Genomic DNA, 15,269 nt, shown 5'->3' on the forward strand with positions numbered 1-15,269 from the left:
ATATGCAGAAAGTGTATTAATTATTCAGTCCACTTTACCTCTCTATAAGCTCAAGGATTTAGGCATGGTGTGAGTTATAGTTCTCAAAGCTCTAAGGTGGTAACTGGTTCCGTTTTCTTTTTCAACATTTCTGAGTCAGGGACCGTGTATCATTCAAGCTTGGACCAAAGGACAGAAAACCAATAAGTAATAGATAGCAGGGATTTGTTACCGAGACTGTAGCCATGAGTCACACACAGAGAGTTGGGACACTGAGGCTTTTCTTTCCAGGAAGCAGCTTGATTTGTGCCCGCACAGGCTCAGTGGGCTAGGACCCAAAAGGCTGAGACCCGAGTGCAGTGGGGCGGGGTGGGGGTGGGGGTGCCTTTTGTACAATGTTTGCTCCTTTGTCTCCCGTATACGGTAACATCCAGTCTGAATGGGCAGTCTGTTACAGAGTCGTGAGGAATGTTGCACATGCACACATAGCCAGGTTGCCTTCCCTTGTCTGGAGGTTTTCACCACGTTCCTTAGGGAGGGGCTCTACCACAAGATTAGACCACGCACCATTGTGGGAGCTGGTGGGGGAGCCTATGCAAGGTGTTGTCTCAACAACTGCCACTCTAGCTCATTGGGGTCAGTGGCTGGGGATGAAGCTAGACCTCAGTAGAACAAAACAGGGGCCGACTGAGTCCACAGGGACAGACTGGGTCCGTGGGGGCATCTGGTCCTCGCTGGATGATTCAATAACCCACAGGAGAGCCTTGCTGAGGAAGTGCACACATGCCTGACCCAAGACTCTGAGAAGCTGGAGGGCATGGTGTGCTGGGGTCTGAGAGAGCTACGGGCCTGGGTTGTGCCTCTTCTAGAAGAACTGTGAGGATGTGAGCAAACGCCACAGGGCCTGGTGCTCCACGCCAACCTTCAGAGCATCAAGATGGCTACTGTTCCAGTTCTTCCAAGGGGGAAGAGCTTTGGCTTTCAACACAGCAGAGGTTAGTACAGTATTTCTCCAACGAGACCTCTCAGAGCGTCAAAGAAGACCCTTATCTGCTAATGTCCAGAGAGTCCCCAGACCCCAAGGGGAAAAATACTGCCTTAGAAGCTGAATGCTATGATTTAGGTTCCAGCATAATCACAAACACAAATGCAGCCCCAGAAAGTTTCCTGTAAGGTAGTTACCCAGGTGGGCCAGAGTATGTTCATCTTAATTTTAGGTTAAATTAGAAATAAAACATTGAAACATCCTGTAGAGAACTTAGGGAACTCTGAACCTATAATCCCAGTTTGAGTAGCTCCATGAGTAGTCGTTAAAAACTGGCTTGGAAACAGAACTCCTTCTACCAATTAGCTCTTTGACTGTGGGCAAGTCCCTTTAAATTCTCTGAAACCCAGTTTCATTCTGCCTGAAGCAAAGAGCAGTAATTACATTGTTGTATAGTAAAGATTGGGTGGGACGCTGTTAGGGGTTTGGTGGGGTGTGTGGTACCTCAAGAGCGTGAGCTCTTTTCTCATTGCTATCACCATTGTTGCCATCGATAAATTATTGTTTCCATTATTTAGCTGGTTCCCACTGACTCGGAAAAGCAGCAAGATCCAAATATGGGACTATTGTTCTCTGAGGAGCTGGAGACAAATCTGAGCTTGATGCCCCTGAGATTCAGAATCAATGAAGACCCGAGAACCTGAGCAAGGTTTCTGGGCACCTGCGATGTGTGTGGTCACTTGGCAGTGAGCACAGATTCCATCTCCTGGAGAGCTGCTGACAGTTTAGGGCAACAGTCTGATATAATAAGGGAGCTGGGGACAGAGTTCTGGGGACTCTCCATCCATTTTCTGCTCTGCCACTCACCACCATGGGACCTGAGCCAAGCCCCTCTCTTCTTGGCCTCCATATGGAGGAAGAAAGACAGACTAGGGGTTAAAATCTGACCTCAGACACTGGCAGTCATAAGCCATACCATTTGTTTAACCCACAAGGCACGTCGAAGAGCTTTTGATCAGAAATCAGAAACATAAGCATGAAATTCTCGTCCTAAAAAAATCACAAAGTGTGCCATCTGCCTTTCTACCTGCCACCCACCTGCTTCTGGTAGATGATGAGCTCCACAGATCACCATCCCCTCCCCTCCATGGTATCCCTGACTGGGAGGCTGTCACTTGGCGTTTATCATTGTCCCTGAAAGGATGCTTTTCTTATAATACAGATATGCCTTTCTGCATCTGACTCCAACCAAACCAAGCAGGGGGGAACGAAAGATGGATCTCCAGATCCTTGGATTTCAGGAAAAAATGAGCTAGAGCCTTTTTCTTTATGAAAAAGAAGTCTATTCCTACCCGCCTGTATGTAGAGCCAATGTGGGCCAAAAGCTGCAACTTGAGAGGTCGTGGTAAAACAAATCATCGAGGTCAAGGCTGCTAAACCACCTCCAGGGTCCATTCTTCATTTCTCTGTTAGGATAGAAATGTCCCTGCTTTGGCTAAGGACACAGTAACCCATAGATAGACACGCAGCTCCTTGGGGCTAGCTCAGTCATTATGCTGGGGCATGTTTGAGTGAGGTCTGTACCCCTGATGAGGTATGAGAACAGGGTTTTAAGGCTTTAAAACTGCATGCCCAGTTTTGGTGGAGCGGTGTCTGAGAGTCTGTCCCCCAGCAAGATCACACTTTTCTAGCATTACTTGTTGGATTTATAACTTGGGGTAGACAGTAAGAAGGCAGGTCTGGGACACCTGCGCCCTTGCCCTGGGCATCAGCCACATGGTGAGGGTTTGTCCAGAGCTAAAATTTGGAAGTCTGAGGGAAACACCTTGGCTCTCGGGAAATAAGATACTAACTAGGTCACCAAGTCTTGACCTTCCTGTCTCGTTGGGAGGGAGACACAGAGGGAACAGAGTCAGCTTCCTTAATCACTCATTTCTTCATCTTCAAAATGCCCCACCGATCCCCAAATCTTTAGGGGAAACGCATGAGATAACAGACATGCTTCATCCACCCAAAGTTGCTATTTAAATAGGAGCAACTCCGGAAATGTTTGCCGTCACCAGAAGGATATGGACTTTGAAATCTCGTAGCCCTGGGTCAAAACTTCACTGTGCCCTGTGTACCTCTACGGCCTTGGGAAAATCAGATTGCTTCCCACTCCTGCCTTTCCCAGGTGTGAACTGGGATCCAGTGCAACATCCTGAGACAATGCATGCACAGCCCCTGCACATGATCTGAGCTGGAGAGATACAGACTATTGTTTCTTTAAACCTCTGGTCTCAGGGCGCAGCCTTGAAACACCAGACCGCACCCAATTTTTGCATCTGCGTCCAATTTTTGAGTCTGGAGTCTTGAACAGAGAAAGAGAAGCAGCGAACCTACCACAAAAGAATATATATTTGTGTCTTGGCTGCTTGAATGATTTGAGCTGCACGTCATAGACAATTGTCCTACCAAAATAATCCTTGTAAGGATTTCAGCTTTAAGATACGTTTTTTTTTTTTCTGGGGGGGGGGGTTGTTTTTAATCTTGGCCCAAAATGATTTGTGAGGCTCCAGTTGTATGTTTTTATTGAGAAAACACACACACATACACACACACAAACTCTGTCATTTCACACTTTCCTGTTACTGTTTGCTACCTTCTGACGGCTTTCACTAGTTGGAGTGGAATCCTGAGTTTGTCACAGACAGATGAGGTGAGACATTTTAAAGTTGCTGATGTTCTCGGCCCAGACAGATCTGCACAGGCGCATGCTTTAATTTTCCACCTCGCCAATTCCGCGTCCCGCAGCCTTCCCCCAGCCCTGGGGAAGGCTCCCAGGGGCCAGGCTGTTGCCATATTGTATGGAGTCATCTGTGCCTAGAATCCCTCCCCGCCTTGTCTGCCCCACGCCCTCGCCCTCACCAATAACCCCGCTGAGCATTTCCTTCGCCCAGGTTGAATCGATTTCTCCTTCCATGGGGCCAACCCTGGGCATGATGCTCTCCTCTCCTTCGTGTGTTCCTCCCACAAACATTCCCTGAATATCCACCATGGGGCAGAGTCACAAATGCTGAGGGCTCCAAAGTGAGGAAAACGGAGAGCGTCTCCCTCAAGTCACGTAGCACGTGATCTGCTTCAGGACATGCCTGATTATCGGATCGTTACAAGCGTGTTAGGTACCCCAAGGAGGCAGTTGTCCGTGGTTTTATCCGTCAAAATGTGTAGATGACGTTGCAGCAGGACCACCACTGCTAACAATAACCATGCCTCAGCCTGTCTTAGTTCCCCGTTGCTGTGTAACAAATAAGCCTGAGCCAGCAGCTCAGAGCAAGACACGTTGATCTCACCCCATGTTTCTGCGGGTCAGGAGTCTAGCATGTTTTGGCCGAGTCCTCCAGCGAGGGTGTCGCAGGTTGAAATCGAAGTGCCAGCCGGGGCTGTGTCTTCGTCTGGAGCCCTGACTAGGGAAGCTCCCTCAGGTTGTCAGCAGAACTGATTCCCTTGTGGTTTTAGGGTTAAGGTCTGCAGTTTTTTATTAGCTGTCAGCCAGGATCACTCTCAGCTCCTAGATGCCACTCTAGAGGCCTTGCCACGGGACCTCCTCCTTTCAAATCTTCTCTTCAGGGAAGGCCTGGTCCCTTTGAAGGACTTGCCTGATTAGGTCAGGCCCACCCAGGATAATCTTCCTGATAACTCAATAACTGATTAGGGACCTTAATCACATCTGCAAAATCCCTCAGCAGCACTTACGCCATTGCTTGGCTGAATAACTGGGGAAGGTGTATACACCCGGGAGCGGGACTTTGGGGGGCCGTCCCAGAACTCAGCTTGCCACAACACCAGAAGTGTATTTCTGCGTCTTGCAGCGTTTGGTGGTCTACTCATTCCCCATATGTCCCTGCATGGTGTGCACTGTCCTGACCCCCGATGAACACATGTGACAGAAAACCGCTGTCACCTCATCTGTCCTGTGTTTCACGTCAGTGCTTGGCCGTCCCCAGACCCCAGGGTGGGCGTCCTTCCCCACCACGGGGAGAACACCTGGCCGTTGACCACTGATGGTGCCACCCCCAGAGGAGCACAGGTTAACCCTGTTCGTGTTTCTTTGACCAAAGACGATCAGATGGCACTGAGTAACTTCAGGGAATTTCAGGAAATAAGATGACACCCTGTGTTAAAAAAGCAGGAACACTGGAAGCCTTTAGGGGCAGTGCTTATGACGACCGTCATGGCTAAGAACACAGACTCTAAAGTCTCCATTCACGAGTTGTTGAGTTTGGGGTGAGTGGCTGAATTTTCTGTGCCTTTGTTTATTGTTTTCATTTGTTAGTAAAAAACAAAACAAAACAAAACAACCCCCATTCATAGCATAACCTCACTGGGAGGTTTGCCATCAGGATTAAGTTAATGACAAGGTGTCAAGCTTTAGATGTTAGGGACAGTAGCTGTTGTCACTGCTCACTAGCTGTGCTGGGTAATGACGAATTCCTGACTCCCTTGCGATACCTCCTGACTCGTCGAGTGCTTGTTGGTCGGCGTATAGAGAACCTCCAGGTTATGTGTTCCTTCCATAAATATCAGCGGAGCACCCACGGACTCCGGGAACTGGCGTAGCCTCTGGAGATTGAGCAGTGATCTAAACAGACAAAGTTCTGCTCTCACGGACTTTGTATTCTTAGAGGAGAGAGACAGGAAATAAACACTCGTCGGATGCTGACGACCGGTACGGAGGCAAAAAATTCAAGTGAACAGGAATCTGAGATCAGGAAGGGGGTAATTTGCATGAGGTTCTCCGGGAAAGTCACAGACACTGGTGACTGGTGTGTAGGGACCAAAGGAAGTAACTGAGCCGGGCGGCTCTCTGTGGGAGGAGTCACAGGCACGGAGGGCTGCCCCAAAGGGGCAAAGCCTCGGGCGAGGCGGTGTGCTCTGGATGTTTGAGGCCCACCAAGGACCCAGCGCGGAGGCAGAGCAGGTGGGCTTGGAGAAGTGGCAGAGAAAGTCGGGGTGGCCGTCGGTGGAGCCGGAGGCTGGCGTCGCTAACAGAAGGCACTACACCTTATCGTCAGCAATCCTGCTTTTACCCTGAATGACAGGGGACCCCATGGAGTGACAGGAACGGACTTGTTTCATGAACCACGTATCTTGAAGGGATCTCTTGGGGTTTGGGGTCTCTTCTGAGTGCAGACCGCAAGGCCCTGAACTCGGGACTGGTCTCTGGCTCCTGTCTCTCAGGCGGGAGCCTCCCCGACAGGCCGCCCCACAGGGCTCTGGCATCCTGTGTGTCTCCCCCTTCAAATTCCTCCCCAGCCCTGGCCCTGGGTCGGATGTCGGTCCTACTATTGTTTCTGAACCGATGGCTCTGGATGGATGGGGTGCTGAGGATTTTCCCCTGGCTAGCCCCTCCTTGCTCACCCGGACTAGAGACCAGCCCCCAGGCTGGACAAGGATGACTCTGGGTCAAGTTTCTCAACAGGAACTCTATAAAAAGACACTTAACCCCTCCCCACACATGGATGCGAAATATGACTCAGTCCTTACAACCGGGGCTGGCGTAGTAATTGATTGCATTTCTGAAGCCAACGGCACAGGTTATGAGGAGCCCTTGGGGGGGGGGGAGGAGGGAAATATTAACCGTGATTCATACCACAAACTGGAGTAGGACCAGCAGTTCTTGAACATCCTGATTAGATTTTCATCATGTGTTAGCAGCAGCAGGTCAAGTTAACGTCCGCCCTGTGCCATAGCGTCGTGAGGATCCACAGGCAGGTGATTGTGCTATTTATCTCCTTACAAAACTCTCTCACCTGGGCACTGATTACCCCGCGGCTGGAGAGGGCCGGGGACAGAAGTCACTCTGGCAGGGGAGGGGAACAGAACGTCCTTGATGATGGTCTGGTGCGAAGCCAGTGAGATGTGCTCTCCCTGCCGGAAGGGTGGTCTGTTCCTCTGGGGGGTTTTGCCTCTCCAGCCCCTTCGCTCACACGGCCTGGTTCCGGGCCCCTCCGGCCCGGGCTCCGTCTCCCTCCCGGCCCAGCTTCTAGTTGGATCCCCGTCCAACACGCCGCTCCTGCCTGTGTGTGCTCTCCTTCCCATCCCTCTCAATTATTTCCTTCAAACATCTCTCTCCATCCCTCTCTTTCGTTTTCTCAGTTCACGTACGAACATCCAGCGAGTGACTGCTTTTCTGAAGCCTGGGCCAAATCACCTCATTTACTTGCTTAAAGGCTTTTCCTGGCTTCTTATGGCCTACAGAATAAAATCCCCGTATCAGTCTCATATCAAGACGCTGCCTGATCAACCTCCATTTGCTTTTTTTTATGTTTCTTTTTTGAGAGAGAGAGACAGAACGTGAGCCGGGGAGGGGCAGAGACAGAGGGAGACACAGACTCCGAAGCAGGCTCCGGGCTCCGAGCCGTCAGCACAGAGCCCGACGCGGGGCGTGAACTCACGGACCGCGAGATCGTGACCTGAGCCCAAGTCTGACCATTAAGCGACTGAGCCCCCCAGGCGCCCTTCCACTTGCTCTTGAAAAGCCTCTCGCTGCTTTGACTGTATCATCCACTCGCCCTTCCCTCATCTCGCCGTGGCACGTGGACCCAGGCCCGTGTGAGTGACACGTGCACGCATTGGGGAAGATGCCGAAAGTAGGGCAGGAGACGGTAAAGGAAGCGACTTTGAGCTCCCAGGCTCAGGTTTAAGGATGTACATTTGTATATTATATGTATTTGGATGTATTTGTCTCGTTGTAGGTGTAGGTGGAATGTGGATGGACGTGAACATGGATCGGGACAGAGACACAGGTGTAGACAGACGAGGATCCAGGTAGGTGTGGACGCGGACACGGGTCGGGACACGGAGACACAGGTGTAGACAGACAAAGATCCAGTAGATACGGACGTGGACACGGGTCCAGATCTATCAACACAGTTGTGTCCTTCCTCACATCCCTCCCTGCTCTTCCTCCGGCAGAATCCCTTACAAACCCCTCCACACCGAGCAATCCAAACTCACTTCCTCCCCAACCAGCCTGTGAGGCACTCACACCCTCCCGGCCCAGAAACGGGCCCCGGCAGCCTCTTGAGTCTCGCTTGCACCTGCCGCCTCTGCTCCCAGACTCCGTCGGGGGGCCCTCCAGCAGGGGTCGCGCGGTGCCCCCACTTCTGCGTGGAGATGTTGCACCTACCGGGCTGGCTTCTGCCTACGTGGCTGCCTCCTCCTCAAGCTTTCCCCGGACGCCTCCTCGTCTAGGATCTATGGAGCCGTGCTGCGCGGGGCTGGGCTCTCCTCTCCCAGAGAGGGGAGCGTGTGGAGGCAGGTCCCCCCTGAACTGCTGTGGCCATAGACACCGTCTCTGCTGAAGGCTCTCAGATTTACACCCTTACCTGGGTCCCCTCTCTGCGCTCCAGGTACACATGTCCAGCCCCACCGTCTGTCTCTTCTGGAAGTCTTCAGGCATCCCAGTTAACCTTTCCAAAGCAGAAGTGTTGGATCCCTCGCTGGATCACTTGTCGGCTCCCCCCACGCTCAGGTCAAAACGTAAGAGTGCTGCTCTCCCTCCACACAACGGTACCGTCCTCCAGCAGGACCTCCAAAACATGCCAAACAGCCCGTTATATCTGCTCCCCCCGCCATCAGCTGCCGGGCTAGTCCCAGCCCATCCTCCTCTCCTGCAACACCTCCTTCCTGGCCAACTTGCTTCCCATCTTGCTCCCCCAGATCTGCCAGAGGGACATTCCTGAAGACTTTTCACTAGGTCTTCATGACTCTTCGAATAAAATCCAAGCAAGCCCACTACTCAGTCCCGGAAGGCCGGACAAGCTCTCTCTCTCCCTGCCCTCATCTCTCTTCCTTTTCCCCCACGGACCATGACATGCTGCTTCCTGCCACAGGGCATTTGCACTGCAGCTAGAGATTCCCTCTCTTCCCTGCCTGGCCTTTGTTTGGCCACCTCCCTCCCAACATCTGAATCTCTGCTCAGATGTGATCTCAGAGACTTTTCCTCTAATCTCCCAGAGACAGGTACTCTATATTACCCTTTTCTATCTTATTTATAGTCCTTTTCTTTTTTTTAAGTTTATTTATTTATTTTGAAAGAGAGAAAGCGTGAGTTGGGGAAAGGCAGAGAGTGTGGGAGAGAGAAAATCCCAAGCAGGCTCTGCACTGACAGTGTAGAGCCTTACACAGAGCTGGATCTCAAGAACTGTGAGATCACAACATGGGCCAAAGTGAGACGCTTAACTGACTGAGCCGCCTGGGTGCCCCTACAGGTCTTTTCTTTAAAAGAAATGTTTTTGATGTTTATTTATTTTTGAGAGAGTGAGAGACAGAGTGCAAGTGGGGGAGGGGAAGAGAGAGAGGGAGACAGAACCCGATTCAGGCTCCAGCCTCCGAGCGGCCAGCACAGAGCCCGACATGGGGGCTTCAACTCACAAACCGTGAGATCGTGACGTGAGCCAACGTTAGGCGCTTAGCTGACTGAGCCGCCCGGGTGCCCCTATAGTCCCTTTCAGTACCTTTGTATTTATATGTGTGCATCTGTGTCTTCAAGTATCTCTGTATCTCCTGTCTCTCTGTATCTCCACTAGAATAAAAGTCTCTTAAAGCAGGAATAATTATCCTTTAACTATTGACTGTCTCGTGCCTAAAATGGTGTCTTATTAACAATTGCTCTCTGGTCAGTTACAGGGCGTAGAACAAGTAGACGAAGGTACAGCCCGAGGACTTGACGCCTGGATGCCACGCTCAGAGGGCGGAGCGGATTCTAGGAAGGGCCCCTGAGGGGAGGGCACGGCTCCGGGGACACAGAGCAGGAGCAGGTGTTCACCTGCCTTCTCGGAGCCGGTCTCCGCTCACATCTGGGTGGTCAGGCAGCTGCTCGGTTTGCAGAAAAAAGTCCACTGTCTGACTCTGCTCGTGGATGGTGCTTCGTGTGGGGTCTGTCTTGATTCTTGAGGAACAAGCATTCCACTGGTCTTGAAAACAGGCACAGATGCCAAGCAGGGTAAAGAGGCACATCCAGTGTGGGTGCCAGAGCCCCAGGGGGGCGAGGAGGGAGCCCATGTAGGGGTGAGGGAGAGGACAGCCAGCTCGGATGCCAAAGCCACGGTGGGTGAGGGGGACCTCCGTGGGGCTGTGGGGGTGGAGCGTCTTCATCTGGCAGGTGCCCATTGACGGCAGTGGGATCAAGCACATGGATACGTGTATTAGGGATAATGGGGCCCAGTCCTCCGTGTCGGACAGGAGAGAGAAAACCGGAAAGAACCCGGTGGTTCTTGGCTTAGAGCCGGAGGCGTGGAAGCCATTTTCAGCCTATAGACAGATGAGAAATACACCTTATGGGAAGTCAAGGAAGGATGCATCACCAGTCTTCGTGGTAAACGACACCAGCAACCCCCAGGGACCTCCCTGTGGAAAGGGGGTGTCCGGTGACTTCCCTGGTGTATTTCAGCTGAGCCTGGGGTTGACTCGAAGCTTCCTTGACCTGGAGGAGATTTGGGGCCATGCCCTTGGCTGGTGGGGGTCGCTTCCCCGACTCTCTTCTTCCTGCCCCAGCACACACCCTGCACAATCTGTAGCTCCCATCAGCTCAGTCCTCTATCAACTCCCCTCGCCAGGCTCCTGAGGGCGTTACCCACCCGCCACCACTCGGTTCGGCCTCATCACTGGGAGGAGGGAGGGAAAGTCCTTGGGATCCTGGTGGAAGAACGGGAGCATCCACTGTGGCCTGAGGACCCGGATCCCTGTGACACGATCGGGCAGGAGGAGAAGGTGGGTGGCCAGGTCCTTCCGGCCTCTTGTTGTCTGTTGACAGCTACCTGGTCCCCGGAGGCTCAAGGAGCAGGAAGGGCAAGAAGATACAGAAAAACTCTCCCCACATGATGTTAATAATGCTAACGATGGCGGTGGCGATCTCAGCTGGTGTTTTTTTTACATACTACTCTATGCCAGATGTCACTGTAGGCACTTTTCGTAGAATACCATATTGAAATTTCCTCCAGCATTATAACGAAGGCACTACTTTTGCTCCCCGTTGGAGAGAGGAGGGCTGGCCAGAGCGGCATGGTGGGAGGCAGCAAAGTGGGGGCTGGAACTCACCTGCATCTAAGCCAGGCGTCCAAGCCTCACTGCAGGTGCACCGGCCTCTGCTGGGGGGGCTGGGCTGTAGGCATCTCCCATGGCCACGTGAGGGCCCGATGCCCCCGCTGGAATGCCAGCAAAGGCTCCAGGCACCAAGGAAGCTCGAGTGGACCCTGAGGACAGGTTGGGGAACTGCCGGGAGGGGCTGAAGATGGCGTGGAAGACGGTGAGGGCTTCCTGGCAGAGGGGGCACGCTTGGCTGGGAACAGCAGGGCACTGGGGGACCCAAAGGTCCCGGGTGAGGCCAAGTGGGAAAGGACCTGAAGGCTGTAATGCTCGGAGTCGGGGCTGGAGAGGCAGCTGCCACACCACACAGAGGAGACCAGATGGCCACATATGTGGAAGTGTCTGGAAGGAGGAGCTGGGAGTGCCAGTCACCACCCTGCAGCTGCCAAAGCTGGGAGAGGGCATGCTCCGAAAACTGGGGGCATGGAGCCTGGGGCATGCTGCAAGCCAGAGCTCAGAGGGACTTGCCTTCCCACCCCCACCAGGCACCAGAGAGAACGGGGGGGCTGCGACGAACCCGAGGTGGGGAGGAAGCCCATCTCCAACCCGCAGCCCCGAAGTGTGCGTGTGTGAACATCATCGACTCCACTGAAATTCCAGACACAGAGAATGTGGCTGTTAATGACCGTGCTTTATGAGCTTTATGAGCGGAGGCTCTAACAAATGGATTCTAAACAGAGAAAAGCCCTTGACAAGCACGCACTCCGTCAAACAAAGCAAAGAGCCCTGCTTGTTACTAGAGGGCAGAGAAACCCTTAACTCTGCAACAGAACGGGCTCGGACTGAGAGAAAGCCCATTGTGCAGCCCCGGGTTGGTGAGGGATGCGTTGCAGACCTCTGTTCCTCGTGTACGGAACGGATGCCCTGTCAGCGCAGGCAGCACGAGGGCCTGGACACTCAGAGCTTCTCTCCCAGAGAACCTCTGCTCTGGTCAGGGAGGTTCCTCCCACCTGCTGAACCGGTCCCCGGGCCTCTGCCCCCTTGGCCCAGAGAATGGAGAATGGAGGCTGGCTCTGTTTGGGCTCCAAGTCTACAGGGCTGGGTAGCCAGAGAGGGGGCTCTTCGGAGACAGGCAGACCTGGAGGGGGCTTGGAGTGAGAGCAGGGGTGAGGGAGGGGCGGGTGCTGAGAAGGAGGGGAGAGAGAGTCAGGAGGAGGTGGGGGAGAGAGCCACGGGGAGGGGCAGGAAGTCATGTGGACAACACATGGCTGACTATGTATAAAGGGAAAGAGAAAAGTGGAGGGAGACAGATGAGTTGGAGCGAGGGGTGGATTTGTTAGAGAGAGAGGAACTGGATGGACACAGGGAGATAAAGAAGAGAGGCAGCAGGGGGAGAGAGACGGGGAACTGGGGGAGATAGGGGGACAGAGACAGAGAGGGAGAGACACACAGAGGGAGAGACATGCAGGGAAAGAGATGAGGGAGAGCAAACCAGAGAGGAAGCTGGAGGGAGAGTGGGGTGGGGGGTGGAGAGCAGTCCAGTTTAGGGACTGGAGTTTAGGGAGCGGAGGGGCGGGGCGGGGGGAGTGGCAAACCTGGCTCCATGCTGGAGAGAAATGGAAAGGCGGAGCCTGAGACAGAGGTGGGTGACGGGAAGGGAGGGAGGGAGAGAGGCAGCAGAGAGCAGAGGCCTGGAGGGGAGGAGGAGGAAGGGGACCAGAGGAGCGGCGCACAGGAGAGGAGGCACCAGGCTGGCTGTGCGGAGCGATGCAGGAGGCATCTGGAAAGGGCCCTGGAAAGGCCGCCACCTCTCCCCGCGCCTCTAAGTTCCCTGATGAAATGACAGCTCCTTTGGTGGAGGGTGTGGAGGAGGTGAAGGACAGGGAGGCTCCCACACAAGGAGACTGAGAGCCAGGTTCACCTGTTCTCCCGGTGGGAAGGTTGCCTGGTCTCCGCCAGAGCTAAGGTGCCGCCACCCCAGGGCTTAGCCTCCCTCAGAGCAGGCCGCCGGCGAACCCCAGGCCTCCTGGTCAGCTGAGCCCCGAAGAGAGGAGGTGACCGAGCACAGGGATGGGCCCTGGGCAGCAGACACGCCTGGGGAGGTGCCCAAACCCCAGTCTAGGATGTGTCGGGCCGCAGAGGCCTGGGGCTGGTTCCCGGGGCCCAGAGCTCCCCGGCCAGGTCTCCAGCGTGATGGAGACAGGAGGAGGCTCCCTGCCCCTGCAGGTTCCTGAGGGCCCCGGGAGCCCACAGTCTGGTGGCCGAGCGAGCAGGAGGGCCCACAGCTGGCACCTGGATGCAGGCAGGTCAGGGAAGCTGCTGTTGGCCAAGGGCAGACCCTGCAGGTGCAGGGGCTTCTGGCCTCCAGCTCGGAGCTGCTCCCGAAGGCCAATGGGGTCCAGGCAGAGGGGGCCAACCCTTCAGCATGGGGCTCACCGCCTGTGGCTCTGCCATGGTGATGCACCCTGCCCTCTCTGCTCCGGGTGAAACATCACTGGTTCTCCACGTGTCAGGGTCTAGGTCGGGATTGGCGTTCTCGGGGCGGCCCCCCTGCCCCCTCACTGGGGCCAAGTGGCTGCGCATCCTGAGTCCATCCACGGCTCCCCAACAGCCTAGAGGAATCCGTGCGGAGGAGGGAGTGCTCGCGCACGTCCTGAAATGGTTCAGCTCAACACGCTCCCCTTGAAATGAGACCATTCTGGTTTCCGGAGAACACGACCGGACGATGGAACCACCGAATCTCTGGCGTGGCTTCTCGCGGGAAACAAGGGTTCAATTTTCTGAGCGAATGAGTGAAAATGTAGCCAGGTCTCGCGTCCCCTCCAGCCCCTCCTGAGTCTGGTCCCGAGTCTGGGGAGGAGAAGCCGGCCACCGCAGAGTCCCCGTTGGTGCCAGGCCTTGCCTGCTTGCTGCTGTGTGACCTAGACTGCGTCACTTCTATAAAAACGAGGCTAAAGACAGCTGGCCCCAGGATGATAAACTGGTCGAGGCTTCAGACACTCAGTGGGCATGAACACTGGAAGATGGTTTAAAAAAAATTTACTCTAGAGCCTTCCATAACATCTCTAGATCTTGTCTTTCCTAGTACTAATGACATTAAGTTGTAAGGCTCTGTTGCACGTCCGTCTGTCTCCTCGCGTGTTGCCCAGGATTTGGGTCTTGGAATGAATTGTATGCAGGTCTGTCTAGACCAGGGCCTCCTCCAGAATGGGCGGGTGTCCTGATCACCTCGCTGTCCCCCACGCCTGGCACCAAGTCTGCCAAGCTTCTGGGAGCCAGCGTCCATCTGGGAAGACACTTGTCTTCCAGCCCTGTCTCCACCGTTGTACCCACTCCGACCACTGGGGAATAGACCTGCTCTGAGTGCCGCCAGCTCTTTAACTCCTCCAAGTTCTCTATTCTCGTCTGACTACAGGGAACCTTCCGGAAGGGAACCCCGGCGAGACTGGCCCAGACAACTTCACAAATGCCTCCAGAGCCGCAGCTTGTCTGTCGCACACAAAGGATCACGGCTAATTATGCAGTCAGAGGTCACATTGTGGGTGTGAGGCCTCCTTGGATCCAGGTCAGTGGCCTCATTTTTTACTCCCTGTTTCCTGACCCTCGGGGTTAGAAGAGGTGGAGACAGCCGGAAAGTTGATCTGGAAAATGGGCTGTGTTGGTCCCTGGCCCCCATGTTCTCTCCCTTCACAAGTGAGCCAGTTCCATGGTTTTAAATGGTTTTAATAACTTAGTGTCTACGGCCACAGGGCACAATCATCTCCCTGACCGCACAGAATGGCATCATAGGAGGAGCCTGAAGCCAGCAAGGAAAAGAAAGGAGGAGAAGCAAAACGATAGCACCTCCATGACCGTGTCCAAATGAGCCAGAAACTCCCTTCCTTTTAAGAATGTAACTGATGATACCTTCTTTCCCAAGGAGAACGCTGGTGAAATGCACATTTGGAGTTAGGTCGCGGCATCCGGCCCTCAGATCCAGTCCAGAGAAGGTGCTCGCTCCTAAGAAAGCACGGGCAGGAAGCTGGCAAAGGCCACCCAGTCTGGGGCTGCAGTTCGGGGGCTCCGTGCACCCCCCAGCATGATCCTCCTGGCGGTGGGAGAGTCAAGTTGGTGTGTGTGTGTGTGTGTGTGTGTGTGTCTATGTGTGTGTGTGTGAGACAGAGAGAGAGAGAGGGAGAGGGAGAGGGAGAGGGAGAGGGAGAGGGAGAGGGAGAGGGAGAGGGAGACAGGTTCC

Source organism: Panthera tigris, chromosome F2 (assembly GCF_018350195.1).
Source record: "Panthera tigris isolate Pti1 chromosome F2, P.tigris_Pti1_mat1.1, whole genome shotgun sequence".
Lineage (NCBI taxonomy): Eukaryota > Metazoa > Chordata > Mammalia > Carnivora > Felidae > Panthera > Panthera tigris.